General features: G+C 45.8%; 5 non-coding genes across 5 annotated transcripts; all 5 read left to right on the top strand.

Annotated features, from left to right (window-relative positions):
- The first annotated feature begins 448 nt into the window (after nucleotides 1–448).
- trnaf-gaa (transfer RNA phenylalanine (anticodon GAA)) lies at nucleotides 449–521 on the top strand. Its single transcript has one exon. It is a non-coding gene; the product is annotated as a tRNA-Phe (tRNA).
- Nucleotides 522–7,118: 6,597 nt separating this feature from the next.
- Nucleotides 7,119–7,191, top strand: trnaf-gaa (transfer RNA phenylalanine (anticodon GAA)). Its single transcript has one exon. It is a non-coding gene; the product is annotated as a tRNA-Phe (tRNA).
- Nucleotides 7,192–11,100: 3,909 nt separating this feature from the next.
- Nucleotides 11,101–11,173, top strand: trnaf-gaa (transfer RNA phenylalanine (anticodon GAA)). The gene has a single exon. It is a non-coding gene; the product is annotated as a tRNA-Phe (tRNA).
- A 4,203-nt stretch (nucleotides 11,174–15,376) lies between these two features.
- On the top strand, nucleotides 15,377–15,449 carry trnak-cuu (transfer RNA lysine (anticodon CUU)). The gene has a single exon. It is a non-coding gene; the product is annotated as a tRNA-Lys (tRNA).
- An 8,630-nt stretch (nucleotides 15,450–24,079) lies between these two features.
- Nucleotides 24,080–24,171, top strand: trnar-ucu (transfer RNA arginine (anticodon UCU)). The gene is made up of 2 exons: nucleotides 24,080–24,116; nucleotides 24,137–24,171. It is a non-coding gene; the product is annotated as a tRNA-Arg (tRNA).
- The last annotated feature ends 1,554 nt before the right edge of the window (nucleotides 24,172–25,725 follow it).

The following is a 25,725-nucleotide window of genomic DNA, read 5'->3' as shown; positions in this document are numbered from 1 at the left end:
TATGAACTGTGGGTGTGTTTATATGAGTTTGATGTTTATATAGAACTATGAATGTGTATTTTTGAGTGTGATGTTTATATATGAACTGTGGGTGTGTATATATGAGTGCGGTGTTTATATATGAACTGTGGGTGTGTATATATGAGTGCGATGTTTATATATGAATTGTGGGTGTGTATATATGAGTGCGATATTTATATATGAACTGTGGGTGTGTATATATGAGTGCGATGTTTATATATGAACTGTGGGTGTGTATATATGAGTGCGGTGTTTATATATGAACTGTGGGTGTGTATATATGAGTGCGGTGTTTATATATGAACTGTGGGTGTGTATATATGAGTGCGATGTTTTTATTTGAATTTCGGAATGAACAGGTGGGGCAATTCCTCCTGGGGTTATATTTTTTTGAAGACAATGACATAAAGAGAAATTTTGATATGGGGCCGAAATAGCTCAGTTGGGAGAGCGTTAGACTGAAGATTTAAAGGTCCTTGGTTCAATCCCGAGTTTCGGCAGTTTTTGGTTGTTTAGTTTCTTCTTCCTCGCTTCAATTCTCACATTTATTTACAGTGAAATTTGATCCCCGCCACTCAAGGATTGGGGATGGAATCGAGAGACATCAAGGAAGGGAAATATTTCTATCGTCTGTATTTGGTTTTTATTTCTCTGTTACCTTCTGCCTTTTTCTCTTGGTTTTGTCTCTCTCGGTGCCGGGTGACTATTTGATTTGATGCATTTGTTCCAAATTGATGCCTTTTCCCCATCTCGGGGCGGTCAGACCCGCTCTGTCTGTCTGTTGCTGCTGATGATCATTAATGGGAACAGGCCGCGAGTTAAACGTTTATCTGCAAACCGGAGAAAGACAAATAAAAAGAAAGACGTGTTTCTCCGGCCCAGGGGAAAAGTTACAATGGATGTTATTCAATAAACTGTCCCCGTCAATTTGTCTGTGGATTTTTTTTGCAAAGCTTTGATTTTAAAAGTTACAAAAAACCGAAATAAATAAAATAAATTACATGCATCGAATCCGTGATCATGATATTACGGCATACTCCATGCAAATGAGTTAACCGGCCGGACTTACAGCACATTCGGCTGTTTAATTATTTTTTGTACCTGTGCGCTGGTTGGTAGCGGTTTCTGTACATGGACCCCTAAATCTCTCTGCTCCTCCACAGTTCCGAGCTTCTCACCATTTAGAAAATACTCTGATTTATCTTTCTTAGATTTAAAGTGGATGACCTCGCTCTCCCCCACATTGAACTCTATTTGCCGCAGTTTTACCCACTCACTTAATTTATCAATTCCCACTTTTCAACTTCCTGCTTCTATCTACATTAATTTTTGCGCCACAGAAGGCTGAGTGTCCAAATCACGGGGTAACAGTTGCTTTTCGAGCTGATCGGATTCTGGATCGTTCCGGAATGAATGTTTTATTTGCTTTTACACAATAAACAGAACCTTGCTGTAAAGTCTGCTTCCCTGGTTCCCAATTTTCAGGAAGGCGTCTCATTCTGCCCTCGACTTTTGATCTTGACCTGCGGTTGAAACTTTTGCAAAGAGGTAAACGAAGTCCCCAAATCGCCCCACCTGAATCTCAAACGCTTTGGGAAGAAGTTCAGTTCAAATAATCAGGACTTTAAAGGCCCCTCAATGACCTGCACTTTCATTGAATGAGTTTTGTTCGCCATTGTATTCGACCGTGAAATCGCTCTCCGCTTTCATCTCACTGGTGAAGAGTGTGAGGGCCTTGTATCTGTCAGCGTGTAAGTGACGAGTTTGGGGTGAGCACGGGTCGCCTTTATTTTTGAAATCTCACCAAGCACCGGGGAAAAGAAACTTAGAATCAAACTGTCCCTGTCAGTGATGAATTGAAGTGAATATCGCTCCAAGCAGATCTGGACAATGCGCAGCGCAGCCGCACAGGAGTTCCAAATCCACCCTCTCGCCACTCGGCAATCACATTAACTGAACTTTACTCTGACCCAGTGTCACCGCGCTGAAATCGAGTATTTCTCGGCCACATTTTTTCTTAACATAATAATTACTGGTTTAAGAGTGAAAACTGCCGTCCGCTTCACTGTAAGTGCAAGAGACAACTTTGTAGACACCGTGTAGTGTCACAGATCTGCTCGTTGGACCTGCTCATTTCATCTCATCTCATTTTCAGCAAACCTGAATATTACTGGAATAGAGAATGGAGAATCACAGCTCGAAAAATCAATCCTCTCGACCACGAGGGGACCGAGTCTTCCAACATGCAGGTGTTTAATGGCAAGGTGAGTTTAATATTCAGAAATAATACAGCACAGATTTTCACTCGTACAAGCGTCACACCCTTTATATTGGAAAATTAAACGGATGGTAAGACAGCTGTTATACTGATCGCAGCAAGCTGAAGTTTTAGCTCGGTGAATTAACCCTTTAGCAACCACAAAGTTGTTTTTCTGTGGTGCAATCGGTTAGTGCGTTGGGCTGTTGAATAAAATGTCGGTGGTTTGAACCCACCCGGGGTCACGTGAGTAACTGTTACCTTAACATTCATTGTCTCGCATTTCTTGGGTTCGAATGTGTGTCTTGTCTACAAGAAAAAGTACCGTAAACATTGCCAGCGGAGTGCGTCTGATTTTCCACCATTTATTCTGCGGTTGGAGAATAGGCATCTGAAAAATACCCCAAAAAAACCGAGATTGGTTTGAAGGAAATCGGAATACTTCTTAACAGACAAAGTTCGAAGGTTGCAGGCGAGCTCGTTCACTCTGACATGGATATTTCTGCAGTGAGCGACATCAGACTGTTTTCACAATGAATGACACTCCCTTTATTTTGGAAAAGTAAAATGGTATTCACATTCCGACAGATTTCAGTTGATTTGTGAGAGACCGTTAAAGGATCAATCTCCGGTTAAGGCGGCCTTTCTCTCTCTCTCTGTTGGCCGAATCCAAAATGAAATTGGAGCTGGACTATTCAGGCAAGAAATCAGGAAACACTTTAGCAAACAAAATACGGCCGAAAGCTGGAACTCTCTCATCCCAAAGGATGTGGATTGAGGCTCAATTCATAATTTGAAGACTGATATTGATCGATCTTTTTTGGGTTCGGTTATCAAGGGATATGAGTCGAAGGCGGGGAACTGGAGTTGAGTTACAGATCAACTCATGATCTAATTGAATGGGGCAGCAGGTTCGAGGGGCTGAATGGTCTTCTCTTGTCCCGATGTTCCTGTACTGCTCTGCGCGGGGCTGGACGACTGGTAAATGGCCTCAGACTGACTGATGAAAAGCGGGTGTTCAGAAGCAGCCACCCTGAGATGGTCGAACAAACTGAACCCCTGCAGCAACGTCAAAATCTGCCTCTTTAAAATAATAGAATGGGACGAATTACTCCACCTTGCCCAGCTCGCTCAGTCATAAAAGTTAAAACTCTTAATCACTGGGTCGTGAGTTCGAGCCCCGCCTTAGGCGTTTTGTGTTCCATTTTTCACAGTGGGTGATGAAAGGTTCAAAGTGCAACCTCTTATCTCCAGTGAATGAAATCCAGTTATATAAACAGACACAACCCTGAGCTGTGTGAAAGGAAACCGTGAGCGTTGCCAAATATCCACTCCCTCCCGATTCTACCTTCTCATTCCCTGCACATGGGACATGGCAGATAACGTTTCAATAGGATTCATTTTTGCTGTTATTAAAAATGTTGATGGTTCGAAAGTGTAATATTTAGAAGACGCCAACTCTGGATCCATTCGCCTCTCTGATACCTCCTGAGCCCACCTTACCCTCTTTGATTCTCCCAGAGCTCCTTATCTTCTCTGATACCCTCAGAGAGTCCATTATCCTCTTTGAACCTTGTCAGCGCCCTTTACACTCTCTGATACCCGCTGAGTGCCCCTCACCCACTGATACACCCTGAGCGTCCTTACACTCTCTGATACCCTCTGGCAGTCCTTCCCCTCTCTGAGACCTCAATATACTCTCTGATACCCTCTGATTTTCGCTTCCCCTCTCTGAGCCCCGTTACACTGACGCCCTCTGAAAGTCCCTTTTTCTCTGTGAGATCCCCTTGCCGCCAATGCATCGCCACTAAGAAGTCATTAGAAGCTCTGATCCCTGCTTGGAACCCATTACCCTCCCTGATACCCAAGTGCGGTGTAATTTCACAGGTGGATCTACCGGTCTGTGTTAAGGATGAGATCCAGAGTTTGTTCGGTCGCTGTTGCTTCCGCCTCTCCCACTCCGAGAGCTCTATCGGCGGTCGGTACCGATCTTCCTCCTATAAACTGGGTGTGGATGTGTGAGTGCGCTGTTGTTTTATAAACTCTGTGAGTTTATATTTGAGTGTGATGTCTATATATCAAATGTGGGTGTGTTTTATGATTGTGATGTTTATATACGAACTGCAGGTTTGATTATATTAGTGCGATGTTTATATATGAACTGTGGGTGTGTATATATGAGTGTGATGTTTATATATGAACTGTGGGTGTGTATATATGAGTGTGATGTTTATATATGAACTGTGGGTGTGTATATATGAGTGTGATGTTTGTATATGAACTGTGGGTGTGTATATATGAGTGCGATGTTTATATATGAACTGTGGGTGTCTATATATGAGTGCGATGTTTATATATGAACTGTGGGTGAGTATATATGAGTGCGATGTTTATATATATATTTTTTTTATTCGTTCACGGGATGTGGGCGTCGCTGGCGAGGCCGGCATTTATTGCCCATCCCTAATTGCCCTTGAGAAGGTGGTGGTGAGCCGCCTTCTTGAACCGCTGCAGTCCGTGTGGTGACGGTTCTCCCACAGTGCTGTTCGGAAGGGAGTTCCAGGATTTTGACCCAGCGACAATGAAGGAACGGCGATATATTTCCAAGTCGGGATGGTGTGTGACTTGGAGGGGAACGTGCAGGTGGTGTTGTTCCCATGCGCCTGCTGCCCTTGTCCTTCTAGGTGGTAGAGGTCGCGGGTTTGGGAGGTGCTGTCGAAGAAGCCTTGGCGAGTTGCTGCAGTGCATCCTGTGGATGGTGCACACTGCAGCCACAGTGCGCCGGTGGTGAAGGGAGTGAATGTTTAGGGTGGTGGATGGGGTGCCAATCAAGCGGGCTGCTTTATCTTGGATGGTGTCGAGCTTCTTGAGTGTTGTTAGAGCTGCACTCATCCAGGCAAGTGGAGAGTATTCCATCACACTCCTGACTTGTGCCTTGTAGATGGTGGAAAGGCTTTGGGGAGTCAGGAGGTGAGTCACTCGCCGCAGAATAGCCAGCCTCTGACCTGCTCTCGTAGCCACAGTATTTATATGGCTGGTCCAGTTAAGTTTCTGGTCAATGGTGACCCCCAGGATGTTGATGGTGGGGGATTCGGCGATGGTAATGCCGTTGAATGTCAAGGGGAGGTGGTTAGACTCTCTCTTGTTGGAGATGGTCATTGCCTGGCACTTATCTGGCGCGAATGTTACTTGCCACTTATCAGCCCAAGCCTGGATGTTGTCCAGGTCTTGCTGCATGCGGGCTCGGACTGCTTCATTATCTGAGGGGTTGCGAATGGAACTGAACACTGTGCAGTCATCAGCGAACATCCCCATTTCTGACCTTATGATGGAGGGAAGGTCATTGATGAAGCAGCTGAAGATGGTTGGGCCTAGGACACTGCCCTGATGAACTCCCGCAGCAATGCCCCGGGGCTGAGATGCTTGGCCTCCAACAACCACTACCATCTTCCTTTGTGCTAGGTATGACTCCAGCCACTGGAGAGTTTTCCCCCTGATTCCCATTGACTTCAATTTTACTAGGGCTCCTTGGTGCCACACTCTGTCAAATGCTGCCTTGATGTCAAGGGCAGTCACTCTCACCTCACCTCTGGAATTCAGCTCTTTTGTCCATGTTTGGACCAAGGCTGTAATGAGGTCTGGAGCCGAGTGGTCCTGGCGGAACCCAAACTGAGCATCGGTGAGCAGATTATTGGTGAGTAAGTGCCGCTTGATAGCACTGTCGACGACACCTTCCATCACTTTGCTGATGATTGAGAGTAGACTGATGGGGCGGTAATTGGCCGGATTGGATTTGTCCTGCTTTTTGTGGACAGGACATACCTGGGCAATTTTCCACATTGTCGGGTGGATGCCAGTGTTGTAGCTGTACTGGAACAGCTTGGCTAGAGGCGCAGCTAGTTCTGGAGCACAAGTCTTCAGCACTACAGCTGGGATGTTGTCGCGGCCCATAGCCTTTGCTGTATCCAGTGCACTCAGCCGTTTCTTGATATCACGTGGAGTGAATCGAATTGGCCGAAGACTGGCTTCCCTGATGGTGGGGATATCGGGAGGAGGCTGAGATGGATTATCCACTCGGCACTTCTGGCTGAAGATGGTTGCAAACGCTTCAGCCTTGTCTTTTGCACTCACGTGCTGGACTCCGCCATCATTGAGAATGGGGATGTTTGCAGAGCCTCCTCCTCCCGTTAGTTGTTTAATTGTCCACCACCATTCACGACTGGATGTGGCAGGACTGCAGAGCTTTGATCTGATCCGTTGGTTGTGGAATCGCTTAGCTCTGTCTATAGCATGTTGCTTCCGCTGTTTAGCATGCATGTAGTCCTGAGTTGTAGCTTCACCAGGTTGGCACCTCATTTTTAGGTACGCCTGGTGCTGCTCCTGGCATGCTCTTCTACACTCCTCATTGAACCAGGGTTGATCCCCTGGCTTGTTGGTAATGGTAGAGTGAGGAATATGCCGGGCCATGAGGTTACAGATTGTGCTGGAATACAATTCTGCTGCTGCTGATGGCCCACAGCGCCTCATGGATGCCCAGTTTTGAGCTGCTAGATCTGTTCTGAATCTATCCCATTTAGCACGGTGCGTGCTATATGAACTGTGGGTGTGTATATATGAGTGTGATGTTTACATATGAACTGTGGGTGTGTATATATGAGTGTGATGTTTATATATGAACTGTGGGTGTGTATATATGAGTGTGATGTTTATACATGAACTGTGGGTGTGTATATATGAGTGCGATGTTTTATATGAATTGCGGAATGAACAGGAGGGGCAATTCCTCCTGCGGTTATATTTTCTTCCAAGACAATGAAATAAAGGAAAATTTTCGCATATGGCCGAAATAGTTCAGTTGGGAGAGCGTTGAACTGAAGATTTAAAGGTTCTTGGTTCAATCCCGAGTTTCGGCAGTTTTTGGTTGTTTAGTTTCTTCTTCCTCGCTTCGATTCTCGCATTTATTTACAGTGAAATTTGATACCCGCCACTCAAGGATTGGGGATGGAATAGAGAGACATCAAGGATGGGAAATATTTATATCGTCTGTATTTGGCTTTTATTTCTCTGATACCTTCTGCCTTTTTCTCTTGGTTTTGTCTCTCTCGGTGCCGGGTGACTATTTGATTTGTCCTGAACTGATCCATTTTCCACATCTCGGGGCGGTCAGACCCGCTCTGTCTGTCTGTTGCTGCTGATGATCATTTATGGGAACAGGCCGCGAGTTAAACGTTTATCTGCAAACTGGAGAAAGACAAAAAAAAAAGAAAGACGTGTTTCTCCGGCCCAGGGGTAAAGTTACAATGGATGTCATTCAAAAAACGGTCTGTGGATTTTCTTTGTAAAGCTTCGATTTTAAAAGTTACAAAAACCCGAAATAAATAAAGTAAATTACAAGAATCGAGTCCATGATCATTATGTTACAAACAATTTTACAACAATTTGTAAAATTGTTTACAATTGTCAACCCCAGTCCATCACCGGCATCTCCACATCATTATGTTACAGTATACTCTTTGGAAACGAGTGAACCGGCCGTACTAACGGCACATTAGGCTGTTTAATTATTTTTTGTACCTGCAGCGATTTCTGTACTTGGACCTCTAAATCTCTCTGCTCCTCCACAGCTCCTAGTTTATCATCATTTAGAAAATACTCTGATTGATCTTAGATTTAAAGTGGATGACCTCGCTCTCCCCCACATTGAACTCTATTTGCTGCAGTTTTGTCCACACACTGAATCTATCAATTCCCACTTTTCAATTTCCTGCTTCTATCTGCATTACTTCCTGCGTCACCAGAAGGCTGCGTATTCAAAATAGAGGGTAACAGTTGCTTTTCGAGCTGATAGGATTCTGTATCGTTCCGGAATTTATGTTTCATCTGCTTTTTCTCAATAAACAGAACCTTGCTCTAAAATCTGCTTCTCTGGTTCTCAACTTTCAGCAAATCGTTTCATTTTGCTCTCGACTTTTGATCTTGTGCTGCAGATGAAACTTTTGCAAAGAGGGAGAAGAATCCCCCAAATCACTCCACCTGCGTCTCAAACACTTTGGGAAGAAGTTCAGTGTAAACAATCAGGAATTTAAAGGCCCCTCAATGACCTACACTTTCATTGAAATCTCACCAAGACCGGGGAATAGAAACTTAGAATCAAACTGTCCCTGTCAGTGATGAATTGAAGTGAATATCGCTCCAAGCAGATCTGGACAATGCGCAGCGCAGCCGCACAGGAGTTCCAAATCCACCCTCTCGCCACTCGGCAATCACATTAACTGAACTTTACTCTGGCCCAGTGTCACCGCGCTGAAATCGAGTATTTCTCGGCCACATTTTTTCTGAACATCATAGTTACTGGTTTAAGAGTGAAAACTGCCGTCCGCTTCACTGTCAGTGCAAGTGACAACTTTGTAGACACCGTGTAGTGTCACAGACCTGCTCGTTGGACCTGCTCATTTCATCTCATCTCATTTGAGTCTTTCAACATACAGGTGTTTAATGGTAAGGTGAGTTTCATGTTCAGAAATAATACAGCACAGATTTTCACTGGTGGAAAAGTAAACTGATCGTCAGAGAGCTGTTATATTGAGCGCGGCGACCTGAAGTTTTAGCTCGGTGAATTAGTCCTTCAGCAGATGTAAAATTTTGTCCCTGTGGCGCAATTGGTTAGCGCGTTCGGCTGTTCACTGAACGGTCGGTTCTTTAAACCCACCCAGGGACACTGGAATACATTTTACCTTAAAATTCATTGTCTCGCATTTCCAGAGTTCGAATATGTGTCTTGTCTCCAAGAAAATGTACCAGAAACATTGCCAGCTGAGTGCGTTTGATTTTCCACCATTTAATCTGCGGTCGGATCAGAGGCATCTGAAAAATATCGAAAAAAAACAAAATTGGCTTGACGGAAATCGGAAGAATTCTTGATAGACAAGGTTCAGAAGGTCGAACAGGCGAGTTCTTCTCACTCTGACATGGATATTTCTGCAGTGAGCCACAACAGAATGTTTGCACACTGAATGATATTCCCTTTATTTAGGAAAAGTAAAATGGTCGTCACATTCCCACAGTTGTCAGTTGATTTGTGAGAGATCGTTAAAGGATCAATCTCCGATTCAGGTGGCTTTTTTCATTCCCTCTCTCTGTTGGCTGAATCCAAAATGAAATTGGAGCTGGACTAATCAGGCAAGAAATCAGGAATCACTTTAGCAAACAAAATACGGCCGAAAGCTGGAACTCTCTCATCCCAAAGGATGTGGATTGAGGCTCAATTCAAATTTTCAAATCTGATATTGATCGATCTTTTTCCGGTTCGGTTACCAAGGGATATGAGTCCAAGGCGGGGAAACAGATGAATTGCAGATCGCCTCGTGATCTAATTGAATGGGACAGCAGGTTCAAGGGGCTGAACGGTCTTCTCCTGTCTCCGATGTTCCTCTCCTGCTCAGTGCGGGGCTGGATGCCTGGTAAGAGGCATCAGACTAACTCCAGAATGGAAAAGCGGGTGTTCAGAAGCAGCCACCCTGAGATGGTCGGACAAACTGAACCCCGACAGCAACCTCACCACCCGCCTCTCTGCAATAATAGGATGAGAAGGAGCCCTGCCGCTGGCCCGGCTAGCTCAGTCGGTAAAGCACGAAATTCCTAATCTCAGGGTCGTGGTTTAAACCACACATTGGGCGTTTTGTGTTCTATTTTTCACAGTGGGTGATGAAAGGTTCAAAGTGCAACCTCTTATCTCCAGTTCAAGAAATCCAGTTATATAAACAGACACAACCCTGAGCTGTGTGAAAGGAAACCGTGAGCGTTGCCAAATATCCAGTCCCTCCCGATTCTATCTTCTCATTCCCTCCACATGGGACACGGCAGATACCGTTTCAATAGGCTTCATTTTTGCTGTTATTAAAAATGTTGATGGTTAGGAAGTGTAATATTTAGAAGACGCCAACTCTGGATCCATTCGCCTCTCTGATACCTCCTGAGCCCACCTGACCCTCTTTGATTCTCCCTGAGCTCCTCATCTTCTCTGATACCCTCAGAGAGTCCATTATCCTCTTTGAACCTTGTCAGTGCCCTTTACACTCTCTGACACCCGCTGAGTGCCCCTCACCCACTGATACGCCCTGAGCGTCCTTACACTCTCTGATACCCTCTGGCAGTGCTTCCCCTGTGCGAGATCTCAATATACTCTCTGATACCCTCTGACTGCCCCTTCCCCTCTCTGAGCCCCGTTACACTCTCTGATACCCTCTGACTGCCCCTTCCCCTCTCTGAGCCCCTTTCCACTCTCTGATACCCTCTGACTGCCCCTTCCCCTCTCTGAGATGCCCTTGCCCCAAAGCATCGCCACTAAGAAGCCATTAGACGCCCTGATGCCTTCTCAGAACCCGTTACCGTCCCTGCGAACAAAGTGCGGTGTAACTTCACAGGTGGATCTACCGGTCTGTGTTAAGGATGAGATCCAGAGTTTGTTCGGTCGCTGTTGCTTCCGCCTCTCCCACTCCGAGAGCTCCATTGGCGGTCGGTACCGATCTCCCTCCTATAAACTGGGTGTGGATGTGTGAGTGCGCTGTTGTTTTATAAACTTTGTGAGTTTATGTATGACAGCGATTTTTAGAAACCAACTGTGGGTTTGTATATCTGTGTGCGATATTTATAGGTGACCTGTGGGAGTGTATCGATGAGTGTGATATTTCTATATGAACTGTGGGTGTATCTCCATGAGTGCGATGTTTTTATATGAATTGAGGAATGAACAGGAGGGGCAATTCCACCTGGGGTTATATTTTGTTCCAAGACAATGAAATAAAGGAACTTTTTGATATGGGGCCGAAATAGCTCAGTTGGGAGAGCGTTAGACTGAAGATCTAAAGGTCCTTGGTTCAATCCCGAGTTTCGGCAGTTTTTGATTGTTTCGTTTCTTCTTCCTCGCTTCGATTCTCGCATTTATTTACAGTGAAATTTGATCCCCGCCACTGAAGGATTGGGGATTGAATGGAGAGACATCAAGGATGGGAAATATTTCTATCGTCTGTATTTGGTTTTTATTTCTCTGTTACCTTCTGCCTTTTTCTCTTGGTTTTGTCTCTCGGTGCCGGGTGACTATTTGATTTGATGCATTTGTCCTGAACTGATGCCTTTTCCACATCTCGGGGCGGTCAGACCCGCTCTGTCTGTCTGTTGCTGCTGATGATCATTCATGGGAACAGGCTGCGAGTTAAACATTTACCTGCAAACCGGAGAAAGACAAATAAAAAGAAAGACGTATTTCTCCGGCCCAGGGGCAAAGTTATAATGGATGTTATTCAATAAACTGTCCCTGGGAATTTGTCTGTGGACCTGTTTGTAAAGCTTCGATTTAAAAGTTAAAAAACCCGAAATAAATAAAGTAAATTACAAGAATCGAATCCGTGATCATGATATTACGGTAAACTCTATGCAAATGAACTAACCGGCTGTCCGAATGGCACATTCGGCTGTTTAATTAATTTTTGTACCTGTGCGCTGGTTGGTAGCGGTTTCTGTACATGGACCAAAAATCTCTCTGCTCCTCCACAGTTCCTAGTTTATCACCATTTAGAAAATACACTGATTTATCGTAGATTTAAAGTGGATGACCTCGCTCTCCCCCACATTGAGCTATATTTGCCCACTCACTTAATTTATCAATTCCGACTTTTCAACTTCCTGCTTCTATCTACATTATTTATTGCGCCACCAGAAGGCTGAGTGTTCAAATCACGGGGTAACCGTTGCTGTTCCAGCTGATCGGATTCTGGATCGTTCCGGAATGAATGTTTCATCTGCTTTTTCTCAAATCTGCTTCTCTGGTTCCCAATTTTCAGGAAGGCGTCTCATTCTGCCCTCGACTTTTGATCTTGAACTGTGGTTGAAGATTTTGCAAAGAGGGAAAATAAATCCCCAAATCGCCCCACGTGACTCTCAAACGCTTTGGGAAGAAGTTCAGTTCAAACAATCAGGACTTTAAAGGCCCCTCAATGACCTGCACTTTCTTTGATTGAGTTTTGTTCGCCATTGTATTCGACCGTGAAATCGCTCTCCGCTTTCATCTCACTGGTGAAGAGTGTGACGGCCTTGTATCTGTCAGCGTGTAAGTGACGAGTTTGGGGTAAGCACGGGCCGCTTTCAATTTTGAAATCTCACCAAGCACCAGATAAAAGAAACTTAGAATCAAACTGTCCCTGTAAGTGATGAATTGAAGTGAATATCGCTCCAAGCAGATCTGGACAATGTGCAGCGCAGCCGCACAGGAGTTCCAAATCCACCCTCTCCCCACTCGGCAATCGCATTAACTGAACTTTACTCTGGCCCAGTGTCACCGCGCTGAAATCAAGTCTTTCTCGGCCACATACTTTCTTAACATCATAGTTCCTGGTTTAAGAGTGAAAACTGCCGTCCGCTTTACTGTAAGTGCAAGAGACAACTTTGTAGACACCGTGTAGTGTCACAGACCTGCTCGTTTGACCTGCTCATTTCATCTCATCTCATTTTCTGCAATATTGGAACAGAGAATGGTGAATCACAGCTCGAGAAATCAATCCTCTCTCCGACTGCGGGAGCGAGTCTTCCAACATACAGGCATTTAGGGGCAAGGGGAGTTTGATGTTCAGAAAGAAGACGGCACCGATTTTCACTCGTGCAAACTGCACACCCTTTATTTTGGAAAAGTAAACTGATGGTCAGACAGCTGTTCCATTGATCGCTGCAAGCTGAAACGGTAGCTCGGTGAATTAATGGCTCAAGATGGCCACTGTGGTGCAATTGGTTAGCGCGTTTGGTTATTAACTGTGAAGGTTGGTGGTTCGAGCCCACCCGGGGACAATAGGGAGCTTTGACCTTAAAATTCGTTGTTTCGCATTTCCAGGTTTCGAATGTGCGTTCTGTTCACAGAAAAATGTACCGTAAACATTGCCAGCTGAGCGCGGCTGATATTCCACCTGCCGCTGGATAACAGGTATCTGAACAATATCCAAAAAACCGAGAATGGCTTGATGGTGATCGAAATACTTCTTGACAGACAAGGTTCAAAAGGAGGGCTCACGATTAAAGTGAAATATTATTCACCTTCCGACAGGTTTCAGTTTATTTGTGAGAGATCGTTAAAGGATCCTGCAGCGCTGCCTCAGTTAACAAAAGCAGTTCGAAGCCGCTTTTTTGACGCAGCATCAAACCCATCAGTTTTTCGCTGCTTCCCCAGCTCCCCGAGTGAGTGAGGCCGTGACAGCAGTAACATTGTCCGGCCCCGCTTTCTCCAATCACCCGCTGCCGGCGGAAAGCAGCGAATGCAGCCTCAGACAGCGCATTACTGTCCATCCCTGGGAAACAATTTCCAACTGAAACAGATTGGAGTTGTGCTGAGCTTTGAGTCTGCAGCGTGTCCGTGACGAGGTTCAGGTTGATATCATCCATTCATTTTTTTATATCTCAGAAGCGCACCAGGAGAAAACAGGAACTGAGAATCAAATTGTCCCTGTAGGTGATGAATTCAAGGGAATATCGCTCCAAGCAGATCTGGGAAAGTCACAGTGCAACCGCACAGAAGTTCCAAATTCTCCCTCTCGCCACTCGGCAAACATTAACTGACCTTTGCTCTGTCCTGGTGTCGCCTCGATCAAACCGTCTCTTTCGCGTATGATTTTTTTACGAGTGCAAAGCGTCCCCCGCTTCAGTGAAGCTGCAATCGACATTTTCTTCTAGATGCCATGTCATGGGCCAGATAAAGGATGTGAACAGTTACTGCTGAGAACAAATTAAAAAGTAGCAGAAGTTCATCAAAGTTGCACCATTGAAAGTCCTGGGTGGAGGTTTAGAGGCTGCGATTGTGGGAAGAGTTTTGTTGCGATTCTAACAGACCTTCGAGTGAATTTCCGGGATGTCCAGAGCACCGAAATAACTCAGTCAGACTGAAGATCTAAAGGGTTCAGTCCCGGGTTTCAGGAGCGTTTTCTCTCCCACTCTGTTATCTTGATACCTCCTCCGTGCCCTTTCCATTTTCTGATACGCTCGGAGGGCCCCTTACCCACTGGCACACCCTGACTCTCCCTGATAACATCTGGCAGTCCCTTGCCCTCCCTGATAACATCTGGCAGTCCCTTGCCCTCTCTGATAACATCTGGCAGTCCCTCGCCCTCTCCGATAACATCTGGCAGTCCCTTGCCCTCTCTGATAACTTCTGAGAGTGCCGTAAACTCTTTGATACCTCATAGCCTCACACCCCTTGATAACCCCTGAGAAGCCCTTTGATTCCCTGACAGCCTCTGGGATCCCGTTGCCCCACCGGATCCACACAAATAAACCCTTAGACTCCCTGGTTCATTCTCAGGAGCCATTAACCTCTCTGCTACCCAAGTGCGATTTAATTCCACATGTGGATCTACCAGTCTGTGTTAAGGATCAGATCCACGGTTTGTTCGCTCTCATTACTCCGAAGCACTCTGTTCACCGAGAGGGAAATCGCATCTACGTTTATGTGATTTTCAAAGAAAAATTAAACATTGCATGTACAGAATACAGAAATAGCTCAGATGGGGTAGCGTTAGAATTAAAATCCACAGATCCTTTGTTCAATCTCCACTTAAGGCGGCCTTTTTTCCTCTCTCTCTGTTGGCGGAATGCATAATAAGGGGGCTTAATCTTGAAATTAGTGCTCGATTAATGAGGCGAGAAATCAGGAATCACTTTCGCAAACAAAATACGGCTGAAAACAGGAACTCTCTCGGCCCAAAGGATGTGGATTGAGGCTCAATTCAAATTTACAAGACTGATATTGACAGATCTTTTTTCGGTTCGGGTCCCAAGGGATATGTTTCCAATGCGGGGAAACAGAGTTGAGTTACAGACCACCTCATGATCTAATTGAATGGGACAGCAGAAAGAGGGGCTGAGTGGCCCTCTCCTGTCTCGATGTTCCTCTCCTGCTCAGCGCGGTGCTGGAGGACGGGGAAAAGGCATCAGACTGACTCCAGAATGAAAAGCGTGTGCACAGAAGGAGCGACGCTGGGATTGTCAGACAAACTGAACCCCTGCAGCAAAATCAACAGCTGCCTCTCTACAATAATAGGATGGGAAAGCATCTTGAAGCCGGCCTGGCTAGCTCAGTCGGTAGAGCATGAGACTCTTAATCTCAGGGTCGTGGGTTCGAGCCCCACGCTGGGCGTTTCGTGTTTTATTTCTCAAACTGGGTGATGAAAGGTCCAAAGTGCGACCTCTTATCTCCAGTTCATGAAATCCAGTTACAGTCACAGACACAACACTGAGCTGTGTGAAAGGAAACCGTGAGCGTTGCAAAATATCCAGCCCCTCCCGATTCTATCTTCTCATTCCCTCCACATGGGACACGGACAGATTATCGGTTCAACCGGCTTCATTTTTTGCTGTTATTAAATGTGTTGATGCCTTCAAAATGTAAGATTTAGAAGATGCCAACTCTGGATCCATTCGCCTCTCTGATACCTCCGGAGACCCCCTTACCCTCTTTGATTCTCCCTGAGCTCCTCATCTTCTCCGATATGGTCCGAGAGTCCATTATCCTTTTTGAACCTTGTCAGCGCCCTTTACACTCTCTGATACCCGCAAAATGCTCCTTACCCACTGATACGCCCTGAGTCCTCTTACACTCTCTGATACTCTCTGACACTCCCTTCCCTTCTCTGAGATCCTGTTACACTGTCTGATACCCTCTGACACTCCCTTCCCCTCTCTGCGATCCTCTTACACTCTGATATCCTCCGACACTCCCTTCGCCTCTCTGAGATCCCGTTACACTGTCTGATACCCTCTGACACTCCCTTCCCCTCTCTGAGATCCCCTTACACTCTGTGCTACTCTCTGACACTCCCTTCCCTTCTCTGTGATCCCGTTACACTGTCTGATACCCTCTGACACTCCCTTCCCCTCTCTGAGCCCTCTTACACTCTCTGATACCCTCTGACACTCCCTTCCCCTCTCTGAGATCCCCTTACACTCTGTGCTACTCTCTGACACTCCCTTCCCTTCTCTGTGATCCCGTTACACTGTCTGATACCCTCTGATACTCCCTTCCCCTCTCTGAGCCCTCTTACGCTCTCTGATACCCTCTGACACTCCCTTCCCCTCTCTAAGATCCCCTTACACTCTCTGATACCCTGTGACACTCCCTTCCCCTCTCTAAGATCCCCTTACGCTCTCTGATACCCTCTGACAGTCCCTTCGCCTCTCTAAGATCCCCTTACACTCTCTGATACGCTCTAATATTCTCTTCCCCTCTCTGGGATCCCCTTGCCCCACCGGATCGCCACTAAGAAGCCATTAGACTCCCTGAACCCTTCTCAGAGCCCATTACCCTTCCTCATACCCAAGTACAATGTAATTTCACAGGATGATCTATCGGCTTGTATTCAGAATGAGATCCACAGTTTGTACGGCCCATGCTGCTTCCGCCTCTCCCACTCCGAGAGCCCAAGCGGCGGTCGGAACCAATCTCCCTCCTATAAACTCGGAGTGTAAGTATGAGTGCGCTGTTGTTTCATAAACTGTGGGTGTGTATATATGAGTGCGATGTTTATATATGAACTGTGGGTGTGTATATATGTGTGCGATGTTTATATATGAACTGTGGGTGTGTATATATGATTGCGATGTTTATATATGAACTGTGGGTGTGTATATATGAGTGCTATTTTTGTATATGAACTGTGGGTGTGTATATATGAGTGCGATGTTTATATATGAACTGTGGGTGTGTATATATGAGTGCGATGTTTATATATGAACTGTGGGTGTGTATATATGAGTGTGATGTTTATATATGAACTGTTGGTGTTTATATATGAGTGCGATGTTTATCTATGAAGTGCGGTAATGAACAGGAGGAGCAGGGCTTCGGAGGGGTTATATTTTCTTGGAAGACAATGGCGCAAAGTTGCATTTGCTCTGGGGTCCAAATACTCAGTTGGAATTGCATTGGACTGAAGATCTAAAGGTCCTTGGTTTAATCCCGGGTTCGGCAGTTTTTGATTGTTTCGTTTCTTCTTCTTTGGGTCCATTCTCGCATTTATTGACAGAGAAATTTTATTCCCACCACTGAAGGATTGGGGATGGATTTGAGAGACATCAAGGATGGGACATATTTATATCGTCTTTATTTGGTTTTTATTTCTCTGTTACCTTCTGCCTTTTTCTCTTGGTTTTGTCTCTCTCGGTGCCGGGTGACTATTTGATTTGATGCATTTGTTCCAAACTGATGACTTTTCCACATCTCGGGGCGGTCAGACCCGCTCTGTCTGTCTGTTGCTGCTGATGATCATTAATGGGAACAGGCCGCGAGTTGAACGTTTCTCTGCAAACCGGCGAAAGACAAATAAAAAGAAAGACGTGTTTCTCCGGCCCAGGGGTAAAGTTACAATGGATGTTATTCAATAAACTGTCCCCGTGAATTTGTTTGTGAATCTGTTTGTAAAGCTTGGGTTTTAAAAGTTCCGAAAACCCAAAATAAAGCCCCTTAACAGCCCATACAGGAATCAAACCCACGATTACAACATTATGGTCTGTTTTAAGCAAGTAAGCTGACCAGCCGTTACGAACATCCCAATCATCGTTTTTTTTTACCTATACTAGTTTGAAGTGATTTCTGTACACGGACCCCTAAATCTCTCTGACCCTCCACAGTTCCCAGCTTCTCACCATTTAGAAAGTACCCTGATCTATCCTTTTTTGATCCAAAGTGGATGACCTCCAGAAAAAGTGACTAAAGTAGTGGACAGGGGAATGTCAATGGATGTTATTTATATGGACTTCCAGAAGGCATTTGATAAGGTCCCACATAAGAGACTGTTAGCTAAGATAGAAGCCCATGGAATCGAGGGAAAAGTACGGACTTGGTTAGGTAGTAGGCTGAGCGAAAGGCGACAGAGAGTAGGGAGAATGGGTAGGTACTGACATTGGTAGGATGTGACTAGTGGTGACCCGCGGGGATTTGTCTTGGGGCCTCAATTATTCACAATATTTTTTAACGACTCAGATGAAGGCATAGAAAGTCTCATATCTAAGTTTGCCGATGACACAAAGATTGCTGGCATTGTAAGCAGTGTGGATGAAAACATAAAATTACAAAGTGATATTGATAGATTAGGTGAATGGGCAAAACTGTGGCAACTCATGGACCAGCATATTCCTCACTCTACCATTACCAACAAGCCAGGGGATCAACCCTGGTTCAATGAGGAGTGTAGAAGAGCATGCCAGGAGCAGCACCAGGCGTACCTAAAAATGAGGTGCCAACCTGGTGAAGCTACAACTCAGGAATACATGCGTGCTAAACAGCGGAAGCAACATGCTACAGACAGAGTTAAGCGATTCCACAACCAACGGATCAGATCAAAGCTCTGCAGTCCTGCCACATCCAGTCGTGAATGGTGGTGGACAATTAAACAACTAACGGGAGGAGGAAGCTCTGCAAAAATCCCCATCCTCAATGATGGCGGAGTCCAGCACGCGAGTGCAAAAGACAAGGCTGAAGCGTTTGCTTCAGTCAGAAGTGCCGAGTGGATGATCCATCTCGGCCTCCTCCCGATGTCCCCACCATCACAGAAGCCAGTCTTCAGCCAATTCGATTCAGTCCACGTGACATCAAGAAACGGCTGAGTGCACTGGATGCAGCAAAGGCTATCCCAGCTGCAGTGCTGAAGGCTTGTGCTCCAGAACTAACTGCGCCTCGAGCCAAGCTGTTCCAGTACAGCTACAACACTGGCATCTACCCGACAATGTGGAAAATTGCCCAGGTGTGTCCAGTCCACAAAAAGCAGGACAAATCCAATCCGGCCAATTAACGCCCCATCAGTCTGCTCTCAATCATCAGCAAAGTGATGGAAGGTGCCGTCGACAGTGCTGTCAAGCGGCACTTACTCACCAATAACCTGCTCACCGATGCTCACTTTGGGTTCCGCCAGGACCACTCGGCTCCAGACATCATTACAGCCTTGGTCCAAACATGGACAAAAGAGCTGAATTCCAGAGGTGAGGTGAGAGTGACTGCCCTTGACATCAAGGCAGCATTTGACCGAGTGTGACACCAAGGAGCCCTAGTAAAATTGAAGTCAATGGGAATCAGGGGGAAAACTCTCCAGTGGCTGGAGTCATACCTAGCACAAAGGAAGATGGTAGTGGTTGTTGGAGGCCGATCATCTCAGCCCCAGGGCATTGCTGCAGGAGTTCCTCAGGGCAGTGTCCTAGGCCCAACCATCTTCAGCTGCTTCATCAATGACCTTCCCTCCATCATAAGGTCAGAAATGGGGATGTTCGCTGATGACTGCACAGTGTTCAGTTCCATTCGCAACCCCTCAGATAATGAAGCAGTCCGAGCCCGCATGCATCAAGACCTGGACAACATCCAGGCTTGGGCTCATAAGTGGCAAGTAACATTCGCGCCAGATAAGTGCCAGGCAATGACCATCTCCAACAAGAGAGAGTCTAACCACCTCCCTTGACATTCAACGGCATTACCATCGCCGAATCCCCCACCATCAACATACTGGGGGTCACCATTGACCAGAAACTTAACTGGACCAGCCATATAAATACTGTGGCTACGAGAGCAGGTCAGAGGCTGGGTATTCTGCGGTGAGTGACTCACCTCCTGACTCCCCAAAGCCTTTCCGACGTCTACAAGGCACAAGTCAGGAGTGTGATGGAATACTCTCCACTTGCTTGGATGAGTGCAGTTCCAACAACACTCAAGAAGCTCGACACTTTCAGGGAAAAAGCAGCCCGCTTCATTGGCATCCCGTCCACCACCCTAAAGATGCACTCCCTTCATCACCGGTGCACAGTGTGTGTACCATCCACAGGATGCACTGCAGCAACTCGCCAAGGCTTCTTCGACAGCACCTCCCAAACCCGCGATTTCTACCACCTAGAAGGACAAGAGCAGCAGACACATGGGAACAACACCACCTGCACGTTCCCCTCCAAGTCACACACCATCCCGACTTGGAAATATATCGCCGTTCCTTCATCGTCGCTGGGTCAAAATCCTGGAACTCCCTTCCGAACAGCACTGTGGGAGAACCTTCACCACACGGACTGCAGCGGTTCAAGAAGGCGGCTCACCACACCTTCTCAAGGGCAATTATGGATGGGCAATAAATGCCGGCCTCGCCAGCGACGCCCACATCCCACGAACGAATATAAAAAAAGGTTTTGGAGTCCTCACCGCCAAAATTGCAAACACCTTATCTACATCTGACCTTTCAAACCCTTGCATAATCTTAAAGTCCCACATCAGGTCACCCCTCAGTCTTCTCTTTCCAATGGAAAAGAGCCCCAGTCTGTTCAAACTTTCAATATGGGGAAGTGTGAACTTTGGACCTGAGCAAGATAGATCAGAATATGTTCTAACTGGTGAGAAGCTGGGAACTGTGGAGGAGGAAAGATGTTTACGGGTCCAAGTACAAAATCACTAAATGTCAGTGGACAGTTACAAAAAATAATTCAAAAGGCCAATGGAACTTTCGCCTTTATCTTAAGGGAGCTGGAATTCAAAGGGGTGGAAGTTCTGTTCCAGTTATATAAACTCTGCTGAGACCACATTTCGAGTCCTGCATTCAGTTCTAGGCACCACACCTCAGGGAGGATATATTGGCCTTGGAGGGGGAGCAGCGCAGATTCACCAGAATTATACCAGGGCTAAAATGGTTAAATTATGCAGACAAGTTACAGAGAAAAGGTTGGTATTTCCTTGTGTATAGAAGATTAAGTGTTGATGTATTCGAGTTGTTGAAGGTGATTAAATGAGCCAATGGAGTGTGTGTGAGCTGTGAGACAGCTTGAAATCCCAATCCTCTCCACCACTGGGGACTGAGTCTTCCAACATACAGCGATTTTCACTCGTGCAAGTTTCACCCACATTTTCTGCCCTTCATTTCTCCGACCTGCTTGTTGCGCCTTTCCCTTCAATTCAGGACTGACAGGAAAAACTCGATTCTGCCGTCAATCTCCGGGTCACATGGTGAGATTTCAAATAATTGAAATCGACCCTGATCACCCCCAATATCGTCACCAACACGTTTGACGAATGCAAAGCGGCTTCTATCGCGGTTTGTCTACACAACTCGTTCAAAGATACTGTCGGGAATTGGAGGGTCTTTCAAGTCATGACACGAACAGAACAGTTCGCACTGCCGTTTTCCCCAAGACGCTTCAGATTCATGGGGAATGATTTCGGTCTGGCGGTTAAAACCGTTCCCTCTTTACTAAAAATACTAAAAGTCCCGCCTTTGAACCCGGGACTTTTAGTATTTTTGATAACCGATACCAAACTGGTTTCTCCTGTATTTTACATTACTGTCTAAATATTACAGATAAGCAGAGCACTTGAGCTGTCACAGCTGTGACTTTGACTTTTCTCCCTCTCCTCTCGATCTCCCTGGCAACTGCCACTAACCACAATCTTCTCTCACACTTCTCCATCAGGAAGTTCCGAGCCTCGGTTTTCAAATGAAATGATGTGGAGATGCCGGTGATGGACTGGGGTTGACAATTGTAAACAATTTTACAACACCAAGTTATAGTCCAGCAATTTTATTTTAAATTCGAAAGCTTGTGAATTTAAAATAAAATTGCTGGACTATAACTTGGTGTTGTAAAATTGTTTACAAAATTCAAATGAAATAACGCCCATCTCTCCAATCACCGACAGCCCAGAGAGAGTTTCTTAGTTTCAGCTCCCGATTTCCCCGAATCCTCAAAGTAGCATGAAAATAATTGTCCTTAAGTTAATAATAATATAATTAGAAGTTCTTATCGTCTGGGGTTTTGTTTCAGAAGCCACGGCTTTTAAAGGTCACTGCGGATGTTTAACGAATCGCCTCTTGGTTGGAGGCTTGTGTGTGGGAAAGATCAGGAAGTGATAATTGAGAGACCGAGGATGAAGCTGTTTGATGGGAGCACTGGGGACACAGACCGTGCGCGGCTCCAGTGGAGCAATCGGTCAGCGCGCGTTATTTCTACAATAATTATACGCTCGAGAACATAAGAACATAAGAAATAGGAGCAGGAGTAGGCCAATCGGCCCCTCGAGCCTGCTCCGCCATTCAATAAGATCATGGCTGATCTGATCCTAACCTCAAATCTAAATTCATGTCCAATTTCCTGCCCGCTCCCCGTTACCCCTAATTCCCTTTACTTCTAAGAAACTGTCTATTTCTGTTTTTAATTTATTTAATGATGTAGCTTCCACAGCTTCCTGGGGCAGCAAATTTCACAGACCTACCGCCCTCTGAATGAAGAAGTTTCTCCTCATCTCAGTTTTGAAAGAGCAGCCCCTTATTCTAAGATTATGCCCCCTCGTTCTAGTTTCACCCATCCTTGGGAACATCCTTACCGCATCCACCCGATCAAGACCCTTCACAATCTTATATGTTTCAATAAGATCGCCTCTCATTCTTCTGAACTCCAATGAGTAGAGTCCCAATCTCCTCAACCTCTCCTCATATGTCCGCCCCCTCATCCCCGGGATTAACCGAGTGAACCTTCTTTGTACTGCCTCGAGAGCAAGTATGTCTTTTCTTAAGTATGGAGAACAAAACTGTATGAAATGCTGGGGTTGTGAGTTTCAGCGCCATCTAAAGTAGTTGAACCTTCTAAACATTTTGACTGGAGTTCAAGGTACAACCGGTTCCATAACACATCGACTTCTTCATGTCCCCATGTGGGCACTGAGGCTCCTCGGGCCTCCCGTCTTGCAATAGCAGGTGAGAGTTTATTTGTTTATAGGAGGGAGAGGGGGCGATTGGCGAGAGCTGAAATGGTAAAGCGGCCGGCACGACATCTTTAAATCTAAAGAACCAAACACACAATTCTTCTTTCCGTGAAGCAGGGATTCATCGGTTTGAAGTGTCGTGTAGGGAAAATTCGGGAGGCAAATCTGCTGCCTGGTGTCACGGTGTAACGGGTGAAATTATTCAGCTTTCAATTGTTGATCGGCGGAAAGATCGAGAGGCCTTTCCCAGCTCCCGTATGGAACAAGTTTACCTTTTGAGCCATTGGGTAAAGTGTATTTTTTATTGCTGCGAACGAATGACAAAACATTTTGTACAAACAAGAAGAATTGCACAATCATAAGTTCGCTGTCCATTTTTCTTACATCATGTTCAACAGAAACAAGGATTCTCCTCAACACGTTGCTAAAAATTGTATAAAAGAGATACTCCCCTTCATTCGACATCGACAGGGATAATTCAGAGTCCCACCATGAATCTGTATGATGGAAGCTAATTTCACTGAGTAACCTATTTTAAACAGGGTGAATGTACAAATCTAATGATAAGGGTCTGGGTTGGAGAAGGAACAGATGAAAGTATCAAATTTAATTACACTGATTCCACAAACACTGCACACCACATCCCTTAAACATTGTTAACTGTTTCTACATAAAACTGGAGAGGGTGTAAATAGAAAGTAACAGAACAGAAGCTCATTAATGTATCAAATTTAATTTTGATATTGTTGCACAAACACTGAACATCCCATCGCTAAAACACTGTCCCGATCTAAAATCAGTCGGCAGGACCCTGAGCCACAGTGAAAATGCTGTGATTTCAACCTGGTTCAAAACACGCAGCCTTCTGATGTGGAGTCAGACGCGACTGTTCTTGCACCAGGCCCACAACAAGCGGCTGGAGCCGGATCCATTGGAGGGCGATCGGTGCAGACTGCCGCCCCGGCTCTCGGAATGTGAGAGGCGGAAGCAGGAGCAGCCTGACCGCCTCAACCACAGCACAGGATCCCCGCTCTCCTTCAAATTCCATCACTGACTCTGTGGCGCAATGGATAGCGTGTTCGACTTCTACTTAATAATCGGAGGGGACATTCAAATGTTGTGGGTTCGAGTCCCACCAGAGTTGAATTTTAGTTCGGGAGCTGGGAAGTGAAATTTTGCAGCAAAACCGCAACCGGATCATTAATGTCCGTCAAGGACGGGAAACTGCCCCCGACACTTCATCTTACACAAGTGGCTCCAGTCACACCCGGATTTATGATTCTTAATCCACTCTGAGCTGGATTGGCGAAACTCTCTCAAGGAGGAGACTCATCATCTGCTCAGACCGAAAGTCAATCTGCTGGACTTCCGGCTCTGTCAGACTGAATGTTCCTTCAGACAGGTTTCTAACTGGACACATGCATCCTGCTGCCGTGTGAGCATTGGTGCTGGAGGGGTAGAATTCTTGCTTGTAGTAATTCTATTCCTGTAAAACTAGCTCCTGAAGTGTAGGATGGAAAGTATCCTGGCTGAGCGGTCTGAGGCGCTGGTTTAAAACTACAGTTAAATCCCACAATTTGTGGATGGATCAAAATCATAGTTTGTGTTTCCAAAACTGCAGCCTCTCTCCTGTAAACAAGTAATACTGAACATCTCATCTGCTATTGCAACAGCGTAGTCCGGAGGAACCACATGGCAATACAAATAAGTAGATGCATTTTGGAACAAACCAAATGTACCTTCAACTCCGGTCGAAATGTTCACAAGCAAAAGGATTGTTTGATCACGGTGAGACTCGAATTAACAACCTCGGTATTTCCCGACCCTGTTCTGTCAGATAAGGACCGCGCACTGACCGATTGCGCCGCTGGAGTCCGGTCACTCTGATCACCTGTCCCACTCTGCTGGAAAGAATCTTAAGGTGAGAGGCCCGAACCTGTGGAAACGTGTCCAGTCACTGTGATGAAACTAATATCTGCACTTCCACTTTCAGCTTCGATCACATCCTCTGCTCCATCGCACGACAATCGGGTTTTCTGCGAACAGGTCAAAATGAACATTGCCAGAAATTCTATCAGTCGTGAGATTTGAACCCAGCGCCCACGCAGTGATTGGATTTATTGTCTGAAAGCAGTGAGCTCCGTTCGGACAACCCCTCGCCAGTCTTTCACGTTTTGTTTCATGCCCAAATAAATAAATTGGAGCTAATTGACCGCATTTACCCCGTGCTGGGGTTGTTCTCCTTCGAGCAGAGAAGATTCAGAGGAGATTTGATAGAAGTGTTCAAAGTCATGAAGGGTTTCGATAAAGTTAATAAAGAGAAGCTGTTCCCATTGGCGGAAGTGTCGAGAACCAGAGGACACAGATTTGAGGTGATTGCAAAAGAACCAAAGGCGACATGAGGAAAATCTTTTTTACGCAGCGAATGGTTATGATCTGGAATGCGCTGCCTGAAAGGGCGGTGGAAGCAGATTCAATCGTGGCTTTTAAAAAGGAATTTGATAAATACTTGAAGGGGAAAATGCAGGGCCACGGGGAAAGGGACGGGGAATGGGACCAATGGGATTGGTCTTACAAAAGGCAGGTAAGGGATTGATGGGTTGAATGGCCTCCTTCTGTGGTGTGTTCATTCTGTGATAAATATTATTTTGCACACAGTGAACAGACCATCCCTGAAAGACTGCCCCGCGATAAAACA

This window comes from Heptranchias perlo, unplaced genomic scaffold, assembly GCF_035084215.1.
Source record: "Heptranchias perlo isolate sHepPer1 unplaced genomic scaffold, sHepPer1.hap1 HAP1_SCAFFOLD_402, whole genome shotgun sequence".
Classification (NCBI taxonomy): domain Eukaryota; kingdom Metazoa; phylum Chordata; class Chondrichthyes; order Hexanchiformes; family Hexanchidae; genus Heptranchias; species Heptranchias perlo.
The sequence above is the reverse complement of the archived record's forward strand: the minus strand, read 5'-3'. Positions and strand labels throughout refer to the sequence as shown.